The sequence below is a fragment of the Gavialis gangeticus genome, unplaced genomic scaffold (assembly GCF_001723915.1).
Source record: "Gavialis gangeticus isolate Ggan-Ray unplaced genomic scaffold, GavGan_comp1, whole genome shotgun sequence".
Lineage (NCBI taxonomy): Eukaryota > Metazoa > Chordata > Crocodylia > Gavialidae > Gavialis > Gavialis gangeticus.
In genome coordinates, this window is record NW_017729026.1 from 26,168,557 (window position 1) to 26,175,180 (window position 6,624).

The window sequence follows — 6,624 nt, forward strand, 5'->3', positions numbered from 1 at the left end:
CCCTTTGGCTGCCAGGACCCAGCTGAGTCCTGGCACCAGGAGACACACTTCCAGGACCCAATATCTGTAGCTGCTGGGGCTGAGAATCACTTCAGTTGCAGGACTTGCAGCCCTGGGTAGGCATGGTGCACCTCGAGGCTGGGAGTCCTGCCGGCTTGCCTGGTCAGGGGAGACCCTGCTATACATGCAAATTGAAATTTAGTAGCAACCAGCTATAAAATTAGTACACATTTTCAAGGTCTAACTTCATAGCTCTTTGGAGCTTTTTATGGTGTGCTAGGTACTTTGCATGTGTACCTGGTCTCAAGGTAATTGTGTAATGAGCCAGTTCATTGCACAATACCTATAAAATGTAGACGGCGCCTTTGCCTGTTTGATCTTGAAACCTTAATGCATTCCTCAATGTGTTTTTGGAGATAGTATCTTTTATAATGGAAGCACTAATCACACTTCTAAAATTTCATTTGAGTTTTCCATTTAAAAAGGGGATTCTGCCATTGTTGCATAAATAGAATACAGATTCTCCCTAAAATTACAGAATTAATTTTCTGAGACTTCACAATAAAGTAATTCAATAGTTTTTTTGAGTTAAAGCTCATTAAAAACAGCTTAAGAAATTTAGCACTGTATGTCAAACTATTCTATATGCCTAAAAATATTAAAAAAAAATAAATTAATGCAGACTCTCCAAACTTTGTGTGCAATTAAAACTCATTGAGTTCTTGTATAAAGGCTACAATTTACAGGGTTTTTTAGGATTACTGTTAATAAGAAAAATGGCAAGATTAACTAAATGTTTCTTCTTTTGCATGGGCTTAAGAATAATATTCCTTTACGTAAATTCTATGAAGAACTGCTCTTTTAAGCATATGGGTATATATACCTACAAACATGCACACAAAACATGCAAAGATGCAGGTTTTTATACAACTATCCTCCACTCCCTGCACTGGCTCCCCATAGGATACCATGTCAAATTTAAGATCTAAATCCCAATCTTCAAAGCTCAGTGGCTTGAGATCAGAATACCTAAAGGACTACCTAAAGTTCCTGGGTAGTCACTATGCCTGATGCTTCACTTCTTAGGTAGAGCTAAACTGTTTTTGTCTGCACAGAAGACCAAGGCACTAGAATGAACTCCAGCATACTTCACTACTGCTTGCTCCCAACACTACTATACTTTGACCTTTATTTCACAATATAAACACATAGCACAGTGTAAATTATATTTTAAAAATTAATAAAATCCCATTTGGTCACACGACTTTTCCCCCTGGGAAAAGATGGGATTAAAAACGAACCACACACAGCAGATGTTGGCTTCTCCTGGCAGCTCCACTGTGAAAATAAACCAATTACTATTATTACTTTTACAACATGAATCATTTAGACATGACAATTGCTCCCCCCTCAGATCCAATATCTAATATTAACCCTCAATGTCAAACTGACTTCTTCCACAAACCCTATTATTGTATAGTTGTGTCACTTGTTACTGTTTTTTTCCACTTCCCGTCCATACCCCTCTTTCAATAGCTATCACACCCCTGTAGTGCTGATAATTACTTCTTATTATTTGCTTTTTATGACTTGGGCAAATAAAGGGAAAACAAAAACTGTTCAGACTATTAGGTGACTATCTCAACTGGCCAACACCCACTTAGTCAATTTAACATAATTTTCATTCATGAAGCACTTATTGCATTCAGTCTTGCTATACTATATTTGAAATCTGTATTAATTTAAAAGGCTATAATTATCAAAAACAGGTCAGTATTCCTAGTGTACAGAGATCCTAATAGACTCCCTTTTATCCATGCATCTCAAGGTAGCTGCAATTGGGTTGGTTACCTAAACTTCTCTCTGCAGTGACTTTTAATATTTTTTCTTCCATTTTTCTATATTAACCAGTTCTCTAATACCAGTTCTAGCCTGGATGTCACAAGCTGATAAACAAAGAAAAAAAACAAATAATGTTGTTCTGCACTACAAAAAAGGTGTTTCAGCCTTTATTTTTTTCACTGTCGATGATAATATTTTCTTGAATACTTAAGTGTTTTTCTGGATGCAGATTCACTGGCTTAGGTCTTTGGGAAAGCAGAGGCCAGACCTGGAAATGTTGAAGAAAAAAAACATTATTATTCCTGCGAATCTGGTACTTCATTAAACATTTTTGTGTTGGAATTAAAGTTGCCAAGTACAAAACACAAATGTTCATGTAATATACTCTGTGTGTGGGTACGTGTGTGTATAAGTACATAATACATATGCAAGGGTATTCTGTGTGTATGTGTACATGTATTTATATGATAACAGAAACCTTTTAAAATGTTGTGAGTGTTTACTTCAGTGACTTCCAACAAAAGCGCTATGGCACTCTGAAGTGACTTGAAATCCTTTCAAGGGTGCTGTGGGGTGCCAAGCAGTGGCACACTTAAGTGTGCAAATATGATTCACAAGACAAACCCAGAGGTTTCAAATAGGAATCCAGAGTGTTAAAAAAAATCTGACCTGCAGTGTTCTTTCTGAGTTCCTTGCAACAGAAAAAAAGAGCTCTATTTTTCCATGGTCAAGAAACAAGTGAGAACTGAGAGCTGGCATTTTCCCAGGGGTGCCTTGAGTTTACCACTGATGTACATACTAGTTTACTGTATTAAACTGTAACTGTGTTGTAACCTGGTGTCCTGATATGGTTCTACTTGTACTGCAAGCAAAACTCTATAGAATGAGATAGATACACAATGTTCCAACTACCTCTATCACGTTTTATCCCACTTATGCTATCTGACAAATTATTTTCAGCAGTTAAGGCTAGATCCTACTCCACCTATTAGGTACCTAAATGGACTAAAGCTTCCAAGAGCACTCCTTTTCCACCCTATTCAAGTCCCGGAAATATCTATTAATGTACCTATTTTTGAAGCATGTTGTCATCTTATCCTTACAACTAAGTCACAGAAAAGCAGCAAGGAGCAGGACCCACCCAACAGTTGTGTTAACAGATTTTCAAGGAGTAAAAGGGTGGTAGAAAAGGGGGAGGGGAGGGAGAGGGAACAGGATTACATTTAGGTGCCAAACTAATGGTATTGGATCTGGACCTCAGACTCCACCAAGAATCCACTGTTGAAATCCATTGTCAACAAAAGGGCTGCATCCTTCGGGCACTTCTGGTGCTGCTACCTTACAGCATTGGGGGTTTTTTGTTTGTTTTTTTGACCCTGGGAGATCCCAGAGTCAAAAAAACAAAACAAAACCCCGCATGCGGAAAAAACCGGGGCCATACACATGGCTGCAACATGTGCTGTCCAAAACCAGAGCCTGGCCTGCCGGAGACATGCTCCGGTAGCTATCCAGGCTCTAAGTTGTGGGAGCTCCGTAGTTGCAGTTTCTCCAGCCCCCAGGACCCCAGGTAAGGCTCCTGGGGCCAGCACAATTGCTGGCCCCAGCCTCCCCTACCCCACCCAAGGTAAACTACTGCATGCCACGTGGCATGGATGTTCCCTGGGGACAAGCAGCAGCAGCACAAGGTATGCTGCTGCTTCTTTTTCCCAGGGAACCAAATGTCCAAGATCATCCGGATGCAGCCAACGTTACTTGTCTACCACAGCGGTATTAAGCTCCACCTTAAAGGTACTAAGGTTTTTTACCCACACTATTCTGAGTAGAAGGATGTTCAAGAAACTCACTTTTGTGATGTTTAGAAACCTTCTCCTAATTTATTTTTAGTCACCTTATACCCATTTGTTTTTGTGTGTAATTCTTCCTCTATGTTTATACTTTTGCGTTTGTACAGTGCAGTCATGCCCTCCATCACCCTTAGTTTTGCTAAACTAATTAAGTCAACTTGGTTCAGTCTTCTCTTGGAAGACAGACTTTCCATTCCTCCAGCTGTCTTCGCATCCTTCTCTGCACCTGTTCCAGTCTGAATTAATCCTTCTTGAACATGACTGATCACAGCTATACACAGTATTCCAGATGAGGCCTCACAAGGGACTTGTACAACGACACAGATGCTTCCATATCTTGACTCAAAATATCTTTCCTGATATAATGTATTTGCCTTTTTCATGTTCAAACGATATCGGTGGCTTACAGTCACTCTGTGTGTGACTAACACACCCAGGTCTCTGTCTTTCTCTATTATGCTCCTATGATGAGCTCCCTATTTACAACAGAAATTCTTACTTGGATGACCTAGATGACCTTGTATTTATACTAAATCATTTCCTTTCATTTCTATTACTCCAGTCCACAAATCCAGTCAACTCTCCCTGTATGATATTCCAGTACCCTCTGAATTAACACTGGCTCATGACTTTTGCATCATCAGTAAATTTCATTAATATACTCTTGCCCCTTCTTTCAAATTCATTAATGAAAACAGAACAATAGAACCACAGGGTTGGAAGGAACCCTTAGGTTCACAGCACGATACACTAAATCTAACCATCCCTGATAGATGTCTATCCAGCCTCTTCTTGAAAGTTAGACAAGACAAAGATTCCACAATTTCTGTCTGTGGCTGCTTATTCTATTGTCCTAGTGTTTTTTTGTTTTTTTATCTAGGAAGTTTTTTCCTGAGAATTTAAATCCCTGCTGTAGCTTAAACCCACTGGCATATACCCTGCCCTCTGTGGCTCCAGAAAACATCTTTTTTATTAAAGCCGTTCAAATATTTGCAACTGGCTCCTAAACAGGAAGCAGTGTAGTCACCTTAGCATGCTGCTTGGGTCAGGTTAATTAATGACAGAACCAAATTAGCCTACCCATATGGAGGTGGATGCATTCAGGTTTAGATGGTAGCCTGTTTGGGGTATCCAGCACACCTAAGGCTGTAGGTTTTCCATGAAGATATAGCATTAGAAGCAAAAGACTCAGGGAAATCAGCAGTTACTTAAGCTTCCACATTCCCAGTACCTAGATTTGTAAAGGGATTTAGGTATGTTGATAGTTTACTGCCTATGAGATCCAGAGCTGGTCCAAGGGTGATTCGCGCCCTAGGCGAACTGTGTACCTCAACGCCCCCACCACTTCCAATATAGAGGAAAATAAGTCTAGAATGAACTTTTACACGTACTTGATACTTGAAATGAACAATAAAACAATAAAACCAAAATTTTTTTATTCATTGTTTCACACTTTTCATTAACTCTAACACAATTATACTGCAAAAACTCTAATAGAATTTATTATAATACATGTTCATGAGGATTTTCTTATAATAGTACATTTGTGTAAAAGAGTCGAACTTTGCTTTTTGTGCTTTCAGTTTTGCAAATTCAGAAACAAGTTCTTTAAGACAAAGTTTTCCAGCTGTCTCATGTTCTATCGACACGGTGGCCAATCCAAAAAGTCTCTCTTGCAGCATAGAAAAACAAAGGTAGTCTTTATCAATTTTCACTCTGAGAAGCTAAACTCCCCACTAGCAACAGAAACTGGGGGAATCCAGAGAATGCAGAGGGCAACGAAGATGTTGGGAAAACTGTCTGTCAGTTTATGTTCAGATATAAACTTCAGCACATCTTGAGGTACAAGACACTTTAGAAGTCATCATGAAATTGCCTGCAGTTCATTGCACAAATCTGCAGCATCAGATTTGTGCAGTGATTTGTGTCTTTAGAATTTCCACGCTGTAATGCCAACTCTAGCTTCAAGCAATGTTCCATTATCTGTTATAATGTCTTATTTTGCAAACTGGGGACATTATAGAGGAAACCAAAGACTGAATCAAGCTGCTGTATCTGTTCAAATTGCTCTTTAACCGACTGTAATCCAGTATCAAGGACTGCAAAATAGAAATTTATTTTGAATTTTTGTTTTGGGTCCTGAGCTGACTCATTTCATATGTGAACTGCTACTTCTTTCTCCAGATGCATACTGGTTCTGGTTCAAAGTTTACTGGTTGCTCTAACTCTTCAGCAAGCTCATGAACATCTACCAGCATCTTTTCAAACATTTTATCACTGCATTCCTCCAGAAACTTTTTGGTTTGTTTCAGTTGTCGAATAGCAGAATGTATGTCAAAGTCCTTTGCCTGAAGTTGCTTACTAGTAAGGCTAATCTCAAAAAGGATGTTATACCACAAAATGACTGAAACCACAAATTTGAACTTGGAAAGGCCATTTGCAAGAGCTTCTGTATCAGCATGTCTCATATTGTCAGATGATCCTGTGAGGGTGGTATCATCAGAAATTTCAATTAGTACACCATAGATATTGATTGCCAAGCTCCTAGTGAAGAGGCTGCAATTCAACTCTCCCATCTTGTTTCACTCAATGGTTTCACAGTTAGAGGGCACATAAGTGACTAAGAACCTCCCAACAGCGTGTTGAACCTGAGAAAAACACACAAACGAGTTGCACTAGGTCAAAGAAACTACTTGCCTCCAAACAACGTCTGGCAGCATCACTGACAACCAAATTCAGAGTATGTGTACTGCAAAGAACAAAAAAGGCCCAAGGATTAATTTCTATTATTCTCCTTTGTACACCATTGTCTTTACCCTTCATATTACTCCCATTGTCATAGCCTTGGCCACGTAAGTTCTAAACCAATAATGACATTCCTTCAATCTCTTGTAGAATGCTTTCAGTCATAAAAGCCCCCAATGGGACACTTGCCTTG

General features: G+C 39.2%; 1 long non-coding RNA gene across 1 annotated transcript in view; it reads right to left on the reverse strand.

The window, feature by feature from the left end:
• Positions 1-269: 269 nt before the first annotated feature.
• LOC109299594 overlaps positions 270-6,624 on the reverse strand; it is a 25,810-nt gene continuing 19,455 nt past the window's right edge. The window contains exon 2 of the long non-coding RNA XR_002097926.1: positions 270-2,110. This is a non-coding gene — a long non-coding RNA (uncharacterized LOC109299594). The remainder of the gene's footprint in view (positions 2,111-6,624) is intronic.